Source organism: Chenopodium quinoa, unplaced genomic scaffold (genome assembly GCF_001683475.1).
Source record: "Chenopodium quinoa cultivar QQ74 unplaced genomic scaffold, ASM168347v1, whole genome shotgun sequence".
NCBI classification, from domain to species: Eukaryota; Viridiplantae; Streptophyta; class Magnoliopsida; order Caryophyllales; family Amaranthaceae; genus Chenopodium; species Chenopodium quinoa.
Genome location: NW_018745410.1, coordinates 6051356 through 6071065, shown reverse-complemented (window position 1 = coordinate 6071065; position 19710 = coordinate 6051356). Strand labels below are relative to the sequence as shown.

Sequence of the window (19710 nt, the reverse complement as noted above, 5' to 3'; positions counted from 1 at the left end):
GAAACTTTAGCCTGACTTTGACAAAGTAAAAGATGAAAAAGGGGTTTTTGGTATTCGAGCCGAAATGGTCCGGTATTCGAGCCGGGTCCGGTATTCGAACTGGGTCCGGACGTCCACAAGATAGAAATACATGTCTCAAAAACGGAGGCATATATCCAAATTCAGTGAGAGGGAAGAAAGGTAGCAACTCTCTCATCAGTTTTGTCCAAAAGATGCACTACTACAAAATTTGCCAAAGAGACCCAATATAAAAGATTTGTTATCTACATAAGCGGTTTCTTTGGTCCAAGAGACTGTTTATTATTAATAACGGGTCTCTAACTTCATTTGTTGGAGGCGTAAAAACATTCGAGAGACCTGTTATTTAAGATGACAGGTATTTTGCATTTTGTTTTTTCCAAAAATTGATTTTTTAAAAATAAATCAGAGACCGCCTATTGAATTGACCGGTCTCCTGTTTTTCATAGAGAGACCTATTAACATGAAAGACTGGTCTTTTTCTCTTTTTAATTTCTCTCTCCCCCCTCACTCTTACTTGTTACTCCTCCCTCCTCTTCTTATCTCTCTTTCTCTCTCCTCCTCCAAACCCTAACCATTTCCTTTAAGCCAAATAGCAACAATGCAGATCAAGCAGCCATAAACAAAGAAAAGGAAAGAATAATGGCGAAAGAAAGTGAACAAAATTACCGAAATTAAGCTCTTCGATTTCTCAAATGCTCGTTCGGTGTGAAATTTTCCCTTTTTCGATTTTATTATTTTGCTCTTAGATGTGGTGCAAAAATAGGGGTTTTTTCCCCATTAATTCTTGTTATCTACTTCGTATAAGTTTATTTAGATGAGATCTTTGAGTTCTAACCCCAAAAATTGTAATATACCAAGAAAATTCGAGCTTGTTAGATCTGGTGTTAAAACTTTAATTTGATTTATGTGAACAACCGAGTACGATAGGTTGTTCGATTTTTGTGATAATCGTGATTTGTATGTATGTTTTGTGCTATGGAATTTTAGATCTGGTGCAAAACAATGGTGAATTTACACCGTTAAGGGCGTTAACCATTCTTATAAATTAGAAATATATTTTGTGTTTTGGAATTGCAGATCTTTTCTATTATAATACTTCTGGTTTTTTAATGTTTGATGAAGAGTATTTTGTTTTGTTTTAATGTTCAAAGTTTCACACGAATCTTGAACTTGTTTACAACTGTTGTTATCTCTTCTTTTCGATCTCCTACTTTTTCTTTTTTATTTAAATATTTTTCTGTTTTGATTTAGTTTTTCACATCAGTTTGAGTCAAAGTGTTGTTATAATTGATTTTGTTAATTAATTTTGATGCTTATATATGAGTAATATGACTCCTAATTGTTTGTATTTGAATACTTCTACCCAGATTCTACAAGTTGATCTGATGATTCTTGATTTACTCGGATTTGACAAGTTGAAGAAATCTTCTGCAATTTTAGATGTCTATAACTTCTGGGTTTCTCCATTAAGCTCGAAAATGGTGGGATTTTATGATATAGAAAATGAGATTTCTGTATAAAAAAAAAAACACTCAAAATAGTAGTGGAATTGCTTTTTTTTTTTCATATTAATACAGATTAAAGTGTTAGTGTGGATTTTTGTATGTGAATTTTGTACCTATTCCCTACGTATTATAGTGTCCAAGTATTTATATATGTAGACGTTATCAATTGTATGAATAAATTGGTTATTTTGGAATTTTTTTTTTTTAAATTAAATGTTGCAAGAGACCGCCTATCTAATATAACAGGTCTATGTGAAAATAAAAAAGAGATTGTTTATCTGACAACACGGGTCTCTTTCCCTTTTAATTTATTAGATCCACAACTACCCAATGAGACCGCCTATCCTAGATGACAGGTCTCACTTTTTATAAAAATTAAGACCGCTTCCAATGAAGTAGTCTCTTTGCCAAAGAGACCGCTTTGCTAGAGAACGCCTCTAAGGCAGTCTCTTTGGCCTATTTAAACGGGTCTCTTTGACCAATTTTGTAGTAGTGATGAGTACACGTGTCTTAGGACTGGGGGCACGTGACTACATAGGCGCGACATCGTCTCGTCGCTTCTTTATACAAGGGGTGGATTCGACACCCTAATTGTCCGGTAAGTTAGTAAGCGCACTAACTACCGTATTTGCTCCTATTCAAGAAGTGCCTGTTCTGAAGGTTTGACGCGCCTGTCGACTTGTTGAGCTAATGCTTACAGTAATTCTCTACCTATTAGTTCCGAGAGGTAGATCTCGTAAAGATTGGGCTAAGTAAAATTTTACGCATCACCTTCGCCGAACAATTTTGTGTCGTACGATACGCCATTTGCATTTTTACGCCGCATGAAAACGCCTTCCTTTTTGCTTCGGACGTGAAAAAAGAAGAAAACCCGGACATTTGTAACGTCTGTACATTAAAATGACAAACCTTTCTATGGGTGCTTTTACGTAAAGCACCACCACGGAACGTCTTAAGGGACTTTTACGAAAAATGTTCAAAAGTATGCTTGGGGAAGGCACAAAGCACGGTGTGCATGCAAGAATGATGCAAAAAACTAATAAAGAAGAAAACAAACAACAATACGCAAAGCAATTTAAAAAGATTTTGATAATTTGCGCGCCATTACGTCTAATAACGACGAAAAACCGTTGAAAAATGATTAAACGGATCAAAATTCGAATACCGGTCATTTTAGTGACCAGTAACCACGCGCAACTTAGTGGGTCGCGTTGGCCAAGCGCGCGCATTGTTCTGAGTTGCGCAAGTTTGTCACGCGCGACTAATTCAGTTGCGAGCGACATTTAAGTCAGCAAAAAGAGAATCGCTGAGCGCGATTTTTCATTTCGCTTTCTCTCTCCTTCCTTCACGATTTTCGTTTCTTTCTCTCTCTAAAGGGATCATATTTTCTTGTTTTTTGAAGCTAAAGGAAGTAGATCTCGTCCCTTATTCATATTTGCCATAATTTGTTCATTCTTAGCTGAATTTGGGCGATTTTCGAACCCTTAAACCCCAAATTTTAAATTTGAGGGTTTTTTATTCGACTCGTTTTCATGAGTTTGTTTGTTTGTCGTTGTGACATGTTTAAGAAATGTATTACAACAAATTTCATGTGAAGTGATAAAGTATTAATCTTGTATGAGCATGTCAAGCATATATGTGTTTATTTTTGTTCTAATTTTGACTTTGTACTTGAACTTTATTTCTCTTTTGTTTTGCTCATATGGACTATACTTGTTAATTTTAATGTAAATTGAAGTGTTTAGAACAACAATTATGTATTAAAATTATAAATGAAATTTTGAACTATTATAATAGCATGAATTTGTTCTTGCGACTCATGTTTATTTCTTCATGCGTAAGTTCCAAAATTGGTTTTTGTAGACACCCATTTGTGTCTCCCCAAAACCAAACCCGGTTATGAGTACCTTTCATGTCTAATCATAATCGAATGAAGTGAAAGTGTGGAAAGTCTTGTGTTGCGGATAGTTTTTAATTCTTTTCTTTCTCTCTGTTTTTAAAAACCTATTTGAAGAAAATATCCAATCCAGTTTGGTTTGGTCCATGTGAAGGGACCAATAATGGTATAGTTGGATAGGTCTTGAAAAGAGCTTTCCAACGATATATTATAAGCCCAATTTCGATGAATAATGAGGAAGTTAAGGCCAAATTACTAAACTGGGCCCGATTTGATCTTTATGTGCGGCCCAATGATCTAGAGGAGGGCCTAATATTGATTAATCATTCCTATGCAATTAGAATTGATTTTAGTCTTCTAGATTCTTCTAGAAGGTTCTTTTTATTTCTAATTTAATTAGCATTGATTAATTGACTTTGGTTGACTTTTTGGAGTTTTAATCAGAATTAAAGAAGTGTTTTAAGGAAAATACGATTTTGCCCTTCTGTAAGGCTAAATTTTATCAAAACTAAGAAAACGCGTGATATTAGTTATTAGTGCCTGGCGACAGGATTAGCGCCTAGCGCTAATGCTTGGCGCCTGACGCTAGCCTTACCGCCTGGCGCTAATGTCCAGCGCCTGACGCTAATATGTTTTATTCTCTACGAAACTTCGATTTTTTTTTCTATCCATCCGGCTGATTATCTCTATAAATAGCCTCCTAAAATCTTCGTTTTCGATCACAAACTCTCATCAAGAAATTCCTGATATTCTCTCTCTCTCTCTCTCTCTCTTTTCTAAACTAGCCTTTTCTCATACAAAATTCCGCCTTCACAAGATCTAGACACACCTAGCCAAATTCGAAGTTGCCTTCGCCCTAGACTTGAAAGGTTTTAATTTCTGAGGGTTTGGTCCCAAATCTAGTCTAAACTTTCTTTATTTCAATTATTTAATTTAATTGTTTTATATTTTCCTTAAAGTTACTAACATATGTATTTTGTTATTAGAAAGAGATACGAGGCATCCAAGTGAGTGTTTTAATTGATTTATTGATATTATGGTTTTTAGAAATCATGTCTAGGTTGTTATTATGATTCCTAGTATCATGAAAGGGCGTTTTGATCTTCCTAGTATCAAGTTTAGGGTAACAACTAAAAATTCCTAATATCAAATATGACAATTGTGATTCCTGCGATGCTTCCTATTCTTTTCCTAATATTCATGATAGTATCATGTTAGGGTTAAATATATAATCTTTGATGTTTAGTGACATGCTAGGGTTTGTTATTAATCTTATTAGTATCATGCCTAGGATCTTGCTATTATTATGCTTTAACATGATGATGATTTTTTATTATAATTGTTATTATTATAATGATTATGATTATTATTATGTTGCTTGATATTTATTGTTATTGCTTGATCACGCCTTTTACGCATGTTTAAAGGGAATTTGTACTTGTAATCACGCTTAATAACATAATTAATAATCTTGTTTAGGGTTAATATGATTATAATTCAAGTGATCGTCAATAATAGTTTTATTTGTGCATTAATATTCAACCATCATAGATAAACAGGTTTAGGGTTAATCCTATTGATTGCATGTTAGTTAGAAAGCGCACATGAATACGATCAGAATAAAGTAGAGGCCTATTATTTGGGCAGGTTCAATCTCTTTTAGGTTGGATTTGTACCTTCATCTTTGAACTTCCAGTCATGGATCCAGACCTATTGGAGTTGACGATCTCTTGGATCGTTAAGGGGTGTAACCTTCACCCTGTGAACGGTTTACATGTTCCTAAAACTTGTTAGTGACTCTTTTGCTCTATCTTCTTTCCCTTTGGACGCCGACGTACTTTAGCATATGATCACAGTAGGGTTCAAGATAGGGGTAATGTTTGAAATATTCCCTATAGTTTTTTGGCGACTCCGCGGGGGAAGAATTTCTATTTTAATTCCTGAAATTTATTTCGGTAATGATTTAGAATGAGTGGATGACACTAGAAAAGTTCTAAGTATTTCATGTGCGGATTTTTGATTAACATTATTGTCATATGCATAAAAAATATATCATTGGAAAGACCATCCGTAAAGAGTTAAAAACATAGGATTTACGTAGGAACTTTTTGGAATATCTTTCACAAATAGGATCGAAATAATGCTGCGCGAAACTGGAAAATTTTATCGAGCACAGAAAGCTGCTGAGGCATGTAAGAAATAGGGTCAGAGAATAGAGTCTACCGCCAGTTATTTGACTCTAGCCCTAGGAAAAAGCTTCTGTCGCCGGGCGCCAAAGCTAAATCTTGGCGCCGACCTCTTTTTGCTGCCGTCGAGTTCTTCCAATACCGAGCCAGAAATATGCGTTCTAATTTTGACTAGTTTTTAGCACTGTTTGCTCGATCGTACTTCCTGATTGAGTTTTTTCTGAAACCCATATGTGTTCTACATATGGACATAACCCTCTTGGAATTCATGGTCCATCTACCAGATTAAACACTCTGTGCAACATAGGGTACATCCGAGATTGTTGAATTCACCAAACCATGGAAGCGAGTTTTTAACTCGTAGAGTCCCATCCACTCGCGCCAACCCTTCAAAAGGTAAGGCTTCCGCACGGTGCACCTGGACAATTAACCATGGACCCTCTTTGACTAACCCATATCCCGAACTTTAGAGAACTAGAGCCATGGTTAGGTTGCAAACTCATTGCATCATATTGTGCCTACTTGACTAATTTTGCATTATTTGTTGTGCATACTCTATGTGATTTTCCTAACCGTTTGTTCGACTTGTGTTTAAGATTAAATAAACTGCTTAATGTCTAAAAGGATTTTGCTTAATTAATTAATTAACTTTGAGTAATTAAATTCTAATAATTTAATCTGAATTGACTTAGTACGACTTTAGGCATACCCTGTAGAGTAACAATACCGAAAGCAGTCTAAGATCAACGTTCCATCAATGGCGCCGCAATTTGGAGTGCAGCGCCACTCTGTGGAGCGTAGCTCCAGGCGGCAGCCCTGTCGTCTGGCGCTACACTGCACAGTGCGGCGGCAGTCCTGTCGTTTTGACGACAGTTCGGTATGTTGCTCGAGTCATCACTTTGTGTCTAATTGAACAGTTTGTTAATCAATTCGATTAATTTTTATTCATAATAATTCTTTGTTAAGTCCTTAATTGAGTCTAGTCACATAGTCTAGCCATATGGTCATGACACAAGTCTTAATATGTCACCTACACTCATTACACTCATTATTCTTAGCACAAACTTTGCGTATATGTCACCATGAACATGTCTTAAGTTAATGCATGAGTCGGTTATTTCCGTCATTTAAGTTGGGGGTACAGTATATTCCTAATTTCTTCATATCTCTCCATCTACATTATCTTTCTTCACATCACAACCTTCATTCTTTCTACCTTCTTCCATCCTTACAAGTTGAATAGAGTTTGAGTTAAATAATTAACAGCCAATATCCGTAATTTCCTTTTCCTTAGTTCTTTCTCAAGGAGAGAGGGGTGATTAATCAAGGACAACACCTTTGCTCAAGTCTTACTTTTTGACAAACCAATTCGTCAAAAGAGGAAAGCTAAGAAGATAATGGCAACTCAAGAAGTAGTCAATGAACTTAGGAATCAATTGGCTACCGTGAATGAAGCATTGAAGGCTTTAACCCTCAAAATTGATGACCCTGCGAAGCAACAACAAATGGAGCTCATGCAAGAAAGCTTGAGCAAGCTATCTAGTGAGTAAAAGTTCCAAGGCATTTGTTCACAAGGGGTCTCGCTGGACAAGGAACTTCTCCTGCATAAGTTCGATGCCAACAAAATCCCAAAATTCAAGGCAACAGATAATCCTTATCTTCACTTAAGAGCCTTTGAAACCATAATGAACATTAAAGGGATTGATAGGAAAGTCTTTCATTCCTTGTTTTCTTTGTCTCTTGAAACCGTTTGCCAACAATGGTTCTTTTCCCTTGACAAAGAGAAAAGCTCTACCCGGGAGTCGATTACAAACACTTTCATAGATAGATATAAGTGCAACATCCAAGACGAAACAGACCACAGACAACTTGAGATGTTAAAACAAAAAGAAAATGAAGGGTTCACTTCTTTCTTGAACAAATGGAGGGAAACTTCTGCTAATATGGTCAAGGTTCCTACCGAGAAAGAATATGTGAGGATGTTCGTCAAGAACCTTCAAGAAAAATATGCAAAGCACTTAAAATATCAACACAACTTGAATACTTTCAAGGCTGTGTATAATATAGGCATTGACATTGAAGATGACCTTCTAAAAGATAATAGTGCGAGAGGAAAGAAGAACAACCATCCTTCTTCTTCCTCTCCCATTAATTAAGTACATGCTACAAACGCCACTAAACCACGAATCCAAAGGTCGAAAAGAGTGTTCACTCCACTTCGCATAAGTTATGAAGTAGCTTTCGAAAAGCTACACCATAAAGGACTAGTCATGCCCATAGGGCCTATCAAAGATCCAGTTCTAGAAGCCAGGCCACCCAAGTGGGATCCTAATAAGCACTGCAAATATCACCAAGGAAAGGGTCACGACACTGAGGAGTGTTGGAAACTCAAAGAAGCTATTAAAGATCTGATTGATGACTATAAAACTTCCGAGATTCTAGCCATCGCAGAAGATTAAACATCCTTCGATCCTTCAATCCTTATCACACCTGTAGGTGAGCCCATGATCGAGACAACTTATATAACTTTCTCTTGATGAAGTGGCCATGATTGAGGAGGATGAAAGTATTTTCTTAGATAATACTAGGGAAGACTCGTCAAGTCTAAAAGAGGACGTTCAAAAACTGCAAGATGTCGTTGCCATGCTCTTGAATGTGGTAGAAGGATTAGCAAATCGGGTGATAGTTATTGAACAAAATCCTCACCAAGGATTTAATGAAGAACTCAATGCTCCTAAGCCACGGAAAAAATGGACCATTGAAGAATACACACCAATAGGAATGACTTACAATGAAGCTTTTGACTGTCTTCAAGATCAAGGTCTCATTCACCCCATTGGTCCCAGTCCTGACCCTTCGCCTAAATAACGGTATCCCAATTGGGACCCAAAATCTTATTGTCGATACCATAGAGGTCGTGGTCATACCACCGAAGTATGTCTTTCCCTCAAAAATTGTGTTCAAGACCTCGTTGATTCAAACCTCCTTCATGTTCCTCCGCGCAACAAGAAAGCCAAGATTAGTAACAATAGCAACAGTGGCTCTAAAGGAAAGAAGAACGATTATCCTTCTTCTTCCAAAAACACCTACTTTAGTAACAGTGTTGGTACTTTAGACCTTAATGAAATCTTAGCCATGGATAATCGAGGATTTATAAAGCAACAAAGAAATGATTTCACCCCTATTGGAATTAGCTACGATGATGCTTTCGATCGACTCCATGCAAAGGGACTCATTACTCCTATTGGACCCATTCAGGATCCCCCACTTGAGAAGAGATTTCCTAGTTGGAAACCAAATGTACGCTGCAAGTACCATCAAGGTAGGGGTCATACTAGTGAGAGCTGTTGGAAGCTAAAGGAAGCAATCCAATATTTGATCGACAATAACGAGCTTCCAATACCTCAAGTCGGCAAGAACAACAAGTGATGATAAGCCAAGGGACAAGAGGCAAGCTTCAACAACAAGATTTCATGATCTTTTTTCTACTTTTTATCCTTTCCCCAATAAGTCTAGCATAGGCACCTTTTCATTCTCCTTAGATTCATTTTGTAGGTTTTTTCTCTTTTCTTCTTTTATAATATGAGCATTTATTTCCTTGCATATGATCATTGCATTGCATTGCATTAAAAAAAATCCATGTCAAACTAAGCACAAGATATACCAATAATTTGTGGCACCCCTTGTAGCCACATAATATCACCTTTCACCCTTTCTAATTTTCAATCCTTTCTTCATAAACCACGTTGAGCCTTGTCTGACGATAGACCCTTCATTTTTCAACCTACATCTACCTAACCATGGGATGGGATGGTGTGTAACTTATGTAACTTCAAAAAGCTTGAGTGACTTCAAAAGATTAAAATAGCAAAAAACAAAAAATGATAATAATAAAAAAGTACAAAAGGAAAAGTGTTCCAATGTATTTGACATGAACATGTCTTCGATATGAACACGTCTCAGATTGCGTTTCTTATCGAGTGCTCGGTACCGTGCTTGAGAAACATGAATGACAAGTGAGTTATAGACCGCATGATCGGGATTGCCCACACTTATAAAAATAAATAAATAAAGAAAAAAAAATAGCTAAACCTCAAGCATGAAAATACAAATATTCCAAAAGCAAATTTGCACACCTTAGGGGCTTATCTAGGGTCTTGAGCCTTTTATCCCCTTCTTCTTCAACCTTTAGCCTAACCACGTTACAACCCTTAAAAGACCTCTTTGAGGTATACACACACTTATGCGAGGTTCGGCTAGAGCTACGTTCGGCCTAATTCCTAACGGATACGTAGGCAATTAACCTCACATCGAGGTGCGGCCGTAATAAAAATGCATTCATATTCACATTCACACACTCACACCATGATCATATCAAGGTGTAGGGAATATTTCAAGCATTATCCCTAGCTTGAACCCCACTATGATCATACACTAAAGTACGGTGGCGTCCAAAGGGGAAGAAGATAGAGGAAAAAAGACGCCAACAAGTTTTAGGAACTTGTAAACCGTTCACAGGGTGAAGCTTACACCCTTTAACGATCCAGGAGATCGTTAACTCCAACAGGTCTGGAACCATGACTGGTAGTTCGGGGATGAAGGTACAAATCCAACCTAAAAGAGATTGAACCTGCCCTAATAATAGGCCTTTACTTTATTATGATCGTATTCATGTGCGCTTTCTGACTAACATGCAATCAATAGGTTTACCCTAAACCTGTTTATCTATGTTGGTTGAATATTAATGCACAAATAAAACTATTATTGGCGATCACTTGAATTATAATCAAATTAATTCTTAACAAGATTATTAATTATCTTATTAAGCGTGATTACAAGTACCAATTCCCTTTAAACATGCATTAAAGGTGTGATCAAGCAATAAATAATAAATAAGCATCAAGCAACATAATAATAATAATAATAATTATTATTATAACAATTATAAAAATAATCATGATAATTAAAATAATTGTAATCATGTTAAAGCATAATATTAGCAAGATCCTAGGCATGATACTAACAAGATTAATAACAAACCCTAGCATGTCACTAAATTTTAAAAATAAAATATATAGCCCTAACATGATACTATTAGGAAAGGAAATAAAAGGCATCATAGAAATCATAATTGACATTATATTCTTTACCCTAAACATGTAACTAGGAATTTATTGTGGTCACCCTAAACATCAAATTAAGAAAAACATCCTAACATGATACTAGGAATCAAACTAACATCCTAAACATGATTTCTACATCATAATATCAATAAATAAATTAAAGCACTTAGATGCCTCGTACTTCTTTCAAATAACAAAATACACGCGTTAGTAACTTCAAGGAAAATAATAAAACAAACAATTAAATTAAATAATTGAAAGAGAGATTAGGGATCAAACCCTCAGAAATTAAACCATTCACGTCTAGGGCAAAGGCAACTTCGAACAATGCTAGGTGTTTCTAAGTCTTGTGAATGCAGAATTTTATATGAAGGGTGGTTTAGAGAGAGAAAGAAAGCTTTAGCTTTGAGAGAGAAGAGAATTAGAGAGCTAGGGAGTTGACTTTAGATTAGAGATGAGAATTGATCATTAAAACAAAGTTTTTGGAGGCTATTTATAAAGAAAATCAGCCAAAAAGATAGAAAAACGAACCAGAGTTCTGACGTGAAAAAACAAAGTTAGCACCAGACGCTGACATTAACGCCAGACACTAACGCTAGCGCCAGGCGCTAATGATGGCGTTAGGCGCTAACCAGTTTTTTTACGCGTTTCTAAAATCAGATAATATTTAACCGTACAGGAGGATAAAATCGTATTTTCCTAAAAAACAATCTTTTATTCTGATTAAAATTCCAAAAAGTAAACAAAAGTCAATTTATCAATGCTAATTGAATTAGGAATGAAAAGAACCTTCTAGAAGAATCTAGAAGACTAAAACCATTCCTAATTGCATTAGGAATGATTATTCCATATTAGGCCCTCCTCTAGATCATTGGGCCGCATATAAGGCTCAAACCGGGCCTAGTTTAGTAATTTGTCCATAACTTCCTCATTATTCATTGAAATTGGGCTTATAATATATCGTTGGAAAGCTATTTTCAAGCCCCATCAAACTACACTAATATTGGACCCATATCATGGACCAAAACAACTGTATTGGGTGTTTTCTTAAAATAGGTTTTCAAAAACAGAGAGAAAAGAAAAGAAATTAAAATTATCCGCAACACTAGACTTTCCACACTTTCACTTCATTCGATTACGATTCGATGTGAAAGGTACTCATCACCGGGTTTGGGGAGACCAAATGGGTGTCTACAGAAGCCCCTACTTTGACTGAGTTATGAGAAACGCAAGTTTCGAAAACAAAAGTCAAAGAATCGATAGGGACGGAGAATGGTTCAACACGTTCTGCGATCCTAAATCATTCTTGTAACGTCGATACCTACAAACTAACATTAGTTAAACATATAAGAGAGTTAAGAAACGCGTATCTTGCACCATCGAGCACACGTCTCTGAAGGTAACCGATTTGCTATTGTATTGCTGTATTTTTTTCGACCTCCTACATGCTAGAGAATGCCGCCTAAATATTGTTACGCTTGTAACTGCCTCCAATTCCGCTATGATAGGCTTCTGCAAGCTAGAGAACCCCATCGAAGATTGCTTCGCTTGAAACGACCTTCTAGCACTTTGTGACCATCTTCCGCAAGCCAGGGAACACGATCGAAGACAACTTCGCTTGAAATCACCTTCAGTTGTGTGTGACAACTCTCCGCAAGCTAGGGAATGCTGCCGAAGATATCCTCGCTTGAAGCTATCCTCATTTGTTGCGATAATATCCCAAAGAAAATTAACGAAGACCCACGCTTGTCGATCTTGAAAAGCTCGCTTGAACTTTGCTTCAGTTATGCCTGTACGTCGGCGCTTTTGCTGCTTTTGAACCTATATGTCAGTGCCTTTTTCTAAATGGACTGTATTTCGGTGCCTTGCTACATGAACCAGTATGTCGGTGCTTCGTAATGAGCCAATGCTTAGGCGCTTTAAGCTAAGTGAAACAATCATTCATCAGGTCGATCACTTTATGTAATTGTAATCAAGCCGATTACTAAAAACATGTCAAATTGCTTAGAGGGGCTAACTGTGTACCAAGGAACCCAAAATATATTGCAAGAGGTTGGAATAACCGCACTGAGTGGCTAGACAGTCTGGCGCCACTGAAATATTGCTAGCGCCGCATATTTGGTTGTAGCGCCAAACGCTGGCACTAGCGCTAAGCGCTAAGCCTTATCGATTGGTGCTAAGGTCTGTCGCTTGGCGCTAGAGTCGGGTTTTCCATAAATACCCTTTCTTCTTCATTTTCGCTGCTGCTGCCCCTGTTTTGCTCGAGAATTTGCTCATAACTTCATTTGGCTCGTTCTTACACGTTTCTCAACCGAATTCGCTCAAATTTGTTGCAAATCAAAGCTTACTCCATCCATTTTCCCTATCTATGTAAGTTTTCTTCAAACTCTCCCCGGTTTTAATGAATTTCGCATGTGTTTGTTCACGAATTTCTTGAAAATTCGAAACTTAAATTGCTTAATTCTCTTTGTTTGTCAAATTTTATGCCATAAAATTCCTTGATTATGATTATATATTGCCTTGGGAGTATTTGAGACTTGTTTGACTCAATTTGGTGAAGAAACGAACAAATCATCATTGTTGGACCTCTTAAGGTCGGGAAGACAATGTGGCTTGTTCTTGACCTTTTTGCTAGCAATTCTTATCCAATTTGTCACAATAATTACAATAGTATTGCAAGAAATCGTGAATTCTTGAAAAATGCCGTATATGCTCAATTTGAATTTGTTCTCTGTTTTAGTACTACGTACTCTGTTTTTTTTTTTGCGAACATAGTATCATGCGACTAGGCGAATCTTAGATACTATAGAACCTTAATTTATTATAATTTTGCACAATGTAGCATGGTTAGACAGCGAGGTTCGGGTTCGTGGTCTCGAGGTGTTCGACGGGAGCACGAGCCCGTAGAGGACGATGCCGATCCGTCCACTTCTCTCGGCCGACACCCTGAGTGGGACGAGCGGACTCTGTACTTCTCTCCTGTTCACCACATTTATGAGAGGGTGCGACAGGGTATCACTGTTGGTAGGATGTATTGTCATGGTTCGGGCTGCGACATCTTGAGCGACTTGTACAAGATGTTCATTGCCAATAACGACGAGGCGAGTCTTCTATGGGAGTCTTGCGGACTGGCTGTGCATTACGAGACCTCACAGGCTATGATTGCCTGTAGTGGGGGGTCACCATGTGGTTCATGCTTTGGTGGAGTTTTTTTGGGACACCACCAACACTTTCCACTTCTCTTGGGGTGAGATGATGGTCACCCCGACCGACTTTAGTCTCATTACGGGATTGGCTTTTAGCTCTATTGCGCTACCGTTTGACAATGAGATCATCGTCTTCTCTCCAGAGGTCGAGGAGCTGTTGGTTCCGATTGCTGTTCGGGCTCGAGCTGAGGTGGTGTCAACTAAGTTTAACGCGAAGAGGATTCGCCGTTTGACTCTTGCAACGACTTTTGATGATGATGCAACCACCCGAGAGCAGCGGGTGCGCATCTTCGTACTTATCTTGCTGTCAGGGACGTTCTCCCCAGACAAGGGTAGTAGAGTGCTGCTTTACTACCTGCCTGCAGTTCGTGATCTACACTTGATCGGGAGTTATGACTGGGCCAGCTTGGCCTATGTTGACTTCATCCGAGCGTTACAAGACTCGTGTCGGCACCGATCCTTCGTGGGGAACGTCGCTTTATCCGGCTTTTGGAGGGTCGTAGAGGTATACTTTATCTCCCATAAAGTTTAGCTCTAAGCTTTGATTAGCACTTGATGATGATTTTTGCCTTTTGTAGATCTGGTTCTACATGTACTTTTCCTCAGTTACGCCGGCGAGACCATCGCCGCGCGGGTTTCTAGTGAGTGCTTCTTGGGGAAGCCGCCGTGCTGGGATGTCCACTGCTTACGTCCGAGATTGGATCATCTCGATATGATTCATTGTATATTTGGGTACTTTGCATTACCTTCGATAGATTCTTATATGATAGGCGTTCTTTGCAGGGGCCTGACGTGCTGTACCGGCCGTGGGTCGGCTTGGTTGTCCCTAGACTATCCGCGCAATATACTGCTGAGCGTCGCTATTTCTTGGGGACATATGGAGCGATCGCGTATCTTCGAGAGAGGGTTGTTATTCAGCATTCCTCGGACACCTTTGTCGTTCCTACTCCTCCACCGCGTCACATGTTCAACGCTGCGAGGTTGGTGAGCATGTCAGAGAGAGCTGGTACCCCTTGGCGATCTTATACAATCCCTGGGCGGTGCTATGAGGAGGTGCTACTGCCGTTGTTAGCTCCAGTCCCTGTACTGGCTGAGGAGGTGGCGATATGTTGTTTAATTTTTACTTTTTGTTGAGTAGCCCCCAAGTAATGCTTTACCGACTTCGATTTGCTTTTGTTAGGCTGAACCTACTGAGTTCGTGCCACCCCGTATGTTTATTCATTGTCAGGGGACATACGGGCCGATTGAGGAGATGATTCCTCCAGCTCCTAAGGGTGAGCGCTTCGTGGAGCGGTTGCTCCCTCACCATCAGACTCGGGTAAGCTTAATTATTTGCAACTGCTATCCATATACGTTATGCATGTTTACTGACTTTATTTTCTTGACAGTTCTCGCGTGAGGTGGTTACGGCGATGACACGGTGCATAGATGCCTTCCGGAGCCAGCTCGTCCGGATGAGGAACGTGGCTACATGTCTTCGAGACGATGTCGTTCAGGAGGTACCTTCCCTCTTATGTTTTTGCATTACTGCTTCTATTTTGCATGTTTCTGATTTTAGTTTCTTTTGCAGGGTTAGCCCATTCCTTCTCGTACCCGTACGAGACTTGAGGTGCGGAGGGAGCTGGCGAGGTCTAGCTCGAGACGTCGCCGCACTGGTTTTGGCGGTCGGGGCATTCGTTCTGAGGCTACCCGTACCAAGGCGGTAGAGGGCTCAGGCTCTTCATCCGAGGGTGTACATGCTGCGCCGGTAGGCCATGGAGAGGCTACCTCGTCTCTTAGAGGTGGTGGGATGTACGAGGTTGGCTCGTCATCGCAACAGCCTCCGCAGCCTCAGCCTCAGGTTGATCTTGGGTGGACGGGTCCTGTGCTGAGTTTTCCACCTCCCGAGGAGACCGGAGCTGGAGATGGAGCCGGAGCTAGTGGAAAGGTTACTCCTTGTATGGCGCAGTTTTATGAGATGATGGGTGTACGTCCCCGGCGCCGTAGTTTTTTCCTGTGCTTATTATTATTTTATTTTGACTTTGTATAGAACTTTGCCTTTATTTAGACTCAATATTTAGACATGCTTGTATATACATATTACTTATGAGTTTATTCAGTATTTATATATTATTTATTATTTTTTCATTTTTTAATGAGCATGTTTGTGTGTGCAAAGAATTGTGAAAATTAATTTCGCGCCAAAATTCCGTCATTTTTATTATTGATGGAGGGTACCCGACTCTCTCCCCCAAAAAGAAAACTGAAAAAAATAAAAGTAAAAAAATATTGGATTTATAAAAACTTGGAAGTGAAGTCAAAATAAAAACCGAAAAATATTAACATAATAGTTGTATTAATTAAGAGGAAGAAATAAATGAAAGGTACAAAAAGGAATAAAAAACCTTAAAGTCTTTGGTCAGACTCGAATCAGGGTAAAAACGCGGTTTTTTGGAAAGCTCGTACAATAAGACACGTTAGCGCCACCTGGCGCCACGCGTTTTGGTGTAGCGCCAGGCGCTACGCTTAGCGTTTGGCGCCAGGATCTGGCATCAGGAGCCAATGTTTGGCGTTTGGCGCTAATGAGCGCTGACATCGAATCCTTCCCGGATTAAAACTGCGCCGATTTTGTGTATAAATAGCCCCCTGCCAAGCAGATTTTCTTCATAATTTCAGCAGATTAAATATATTTTTAGCTTGAAGAAAAAATAACAATCATGTCTCTAGTTTCTAAAAGTTTTACCAACTTCACTCATGAATGGTGTCGGTCTCTTACTGCCAAGGAGAGAAAAGAATTAGATGTTTTTCATATGGGGGTATTTATGGTGTCAAAGGGGTAGATCTTGATTTAGATTTTATTCATATCGCTTTAGAATATTGGGATGTGGATACTCATTGCTTTAGATTAGGGTATGATGAAATCATCCCTTTGCCGGATGAATTCGGTGCTATTTTAGGCTTCCCTGCATTAGATCTTGTAGTAATCCCTAGAATAAACGAATATTATTATAAGGATTTTGAACGCTTCTTCAATTTAAAAGGCAAAGATCTAACAAAAATAGTAGATGGTAGCATAGTTAATTTGAAAGAATTTGCTCGCCATTATTTTGATAGACCTTATTCTGAGTCTTTTCATGTTTATAGAAGAAGGGATTTTCTTTTTTGCATGCTTAACCAATATCTTCTCACTAGTGGTAAAACTAATGAGGGTCAAGCAATCATATCAATTGTTTTGGAGAAAATTGAATCTGGGAGAAATCCAATGCCATTAATAGTTGGAGAGACTATGCTTAGTCTTGATGAATTAAAGAAAAATCCAAAAGCGCCTTTTCGGGGCTCTCCAATTTTATTACAGGTAGAAAAATAATATTTTTAATTACAGACATTAAAAACATATTTTTGTATAGTAACAATAATTTATTTGCATTGATTTTTTTACAGATGTGGCTAATGGAAAGACTGGAATTAATTAGCCCTCCAGACAATATTGAGAAGTACACTCCAAATTACTTTGTGAGAAGGAAGAAAAGCTTCTCTAAGATAAGGCGCCATGAATGGAAGGTCTTCGGGTCTTGCAATTTTGCCATCAAGTGGGTCATCCCTTGGTGGAAAATAGAAAAGATGTTTGGTGTTAACAAGCAACCTTTCTGCCGTCTTCCAAGCTTGTCTCGAATGACTTTTTATTACCCCTCCAAGGTAAAAAGACAGTACGACCTACGTCAAACAATTTCTTCCGAGGATCTTCGTCGTCCCTATGAGTTCCCTGTCTCTCAAGAAGTTGACAAATTTGATATTTATTGTAGTGTTAGACATTTATGGGAAGTAACTACCCAAAAGGTTCCTCCTTCTTTGCCCAATGATGTGAAAAGGTGGCTTCTGAAGAAACCTTCAAAGGAGATGAGGAAAATTCAGAGTAAAATTGATGTGAAGAGTCGTCTGGGTGACAAAGTGATTCATGTTAAGGAACGCTTGGGTGAAAGAGTTGAGTTCAAAACACCTACAATGCCTAAGAAGAAAAGCTCTGCGAAGGCTAAAGGAAAAAGGAAAGCTGACACCATAGAGAAGAAGGCTTGGGTAGAAAAGAAACATGGGGTCCTGGCTAAAGGAGATACTATTTACTCCAAGATTGTAGGTTCTCTTAAGGATGTCTACTAGCTAAAGTTATGGATGAGGAGGAAAACACAGATAAGAATTGGAAGAGGGCAAAGAAAGAGAAGAAAGATTAGAGCATTGTTTAACTTTCAATTATTAGACTTAGTTAATTTATTTAAGCTTCATTTAAATTCCACCAATAATGTAATTTATTTTATTAATGAAATTCGATCTTTTTATTAAAATTATCTCCTTTAAATTTAATTTATTAAAGCAATGAAAACCGAAAATTTAATTTTCCAGAAGTTTTTTCAAGTACGGAAGTCGAAAATTTTCCGAAAAACATCGAAGTATTCCCAGATACTGTACAGAAAATTGGTGCCATGATTTTGCGACTGGCGCCAGCTGCGGCAATTGGGCGTTAGGCGACAAAGTCTGTCGTATGGCGCTAAGGCTCTTCGGCTGGCGCCAGAATTTTTTCTGTGACGCCGATGTTTCGTCGATCTTCTGTTGAATTTTTTATGAAGTCTGTGATGCGAGGTTTGAAAAAAATAAAGTTGCCGCACCCGTAAAGGTTGCCTACGTATCCTTTCTTAAGGAATTAGGCCAAACGTAGCTCTCTTGAGTGTCCTACTCAAGTGATTATGAGTAGTATTTTTTAAGTTGGTCATGATTTGTCATGTTCGAGAACTCATTGCCATCCATATTAGTTAATTTTGCTACACCTCCTTACAGGATTGTTTTGACAATGTAGGGACCAGACCAATTAGGTCTGAATTTTCCTCTTGGATCTAAAACATTTTTCCTTAATAAATTTAACACCAAATCTCCTACTTTGATGTTTCATGTCTTGACTTTCTTATTAAAATGCCTAGCCACAGGAGTTTGGTAACATTGAGTGTGATGTAGAGCTTCTAGTCGTTTTTCATCAAGTAGAATTAGCTCCTCATATCTTGCCCTAGTTCATTCAACTTCATCGAGTTTGCTCTCTAATGCGATGCGTAGAGATGGAATCTCTAGCTCTACAGGTTGTACAACATCCATTCCATAAACTAAGGAAAATGGCGTATTTCCTGTGAAGTGAAGTTTGTCAGGCCAATCCTTGTAAATTTCCGTCATCTTCTCGATGATAGTCTTTAAATTTTTATTAGCTGCTTTGACTGCTCCATTTGCCTGAGGTCTATAAGGAGAAGAATGATGATGTTGAATACCATATTTTTGTAGCAATTCTTCACACTCGGCTTGAAAGTGAGTTCCATTGTCACTTATCATTTCATGTGGGACTCCATATTGACAAATAATATTTCATTCAATAAAGAGTGTTACATGTTTTGCAGTGAGTTTGGCGTATGATTGTGCTTCGACCCACTTTGTGAAGTAATCAATTGCCACTAAGATATATTCGTGACCTCCGGTTGATTTTGCCGATGATGTCAATTACCCATATAGAGAATGGCCATGGCGACGTGTAGGTGTAGAGCAAAGATGGAGGAACATGTTGTAAATTAGCGTAGATTTGGCACTTAGGGCATCTTTTTACTTATTGATGGCAGTCCCTATTCATTGTAGTCCAATAGTATCCTTCTCGCATTATCTTTTGGACTAACATTTTGCCATTTAAGTGAGTTCCACAATTTCCTTCGTGGACTATCCTCAATTCTCTTTGGGCATCCTTTTTTCCTACACATAAGAGAGCTCGAC

The 19710-nt window shown here is 38.4% G+C and overlaps 1 long non-coding RNA gene across 1 annotated transcript; it reads left to right on the top strand.

The window, feature by feature from the left end:
* The first annotated feature begins 493 nt into the window (after positions 1–493).
* On the top strand, positions 494–1729 carry LOC110713233. The gene is made up of 2 exons (XR_002509826.1): positions 494–724; positions 1389–1729. It is a non-coding gene; the product is annotated as an uncharacterized LOC110713233 (long non-coding RNA).
* The last annotated feature ends 17981 nt before the right edge of the window (positions 1730–19710 follow it).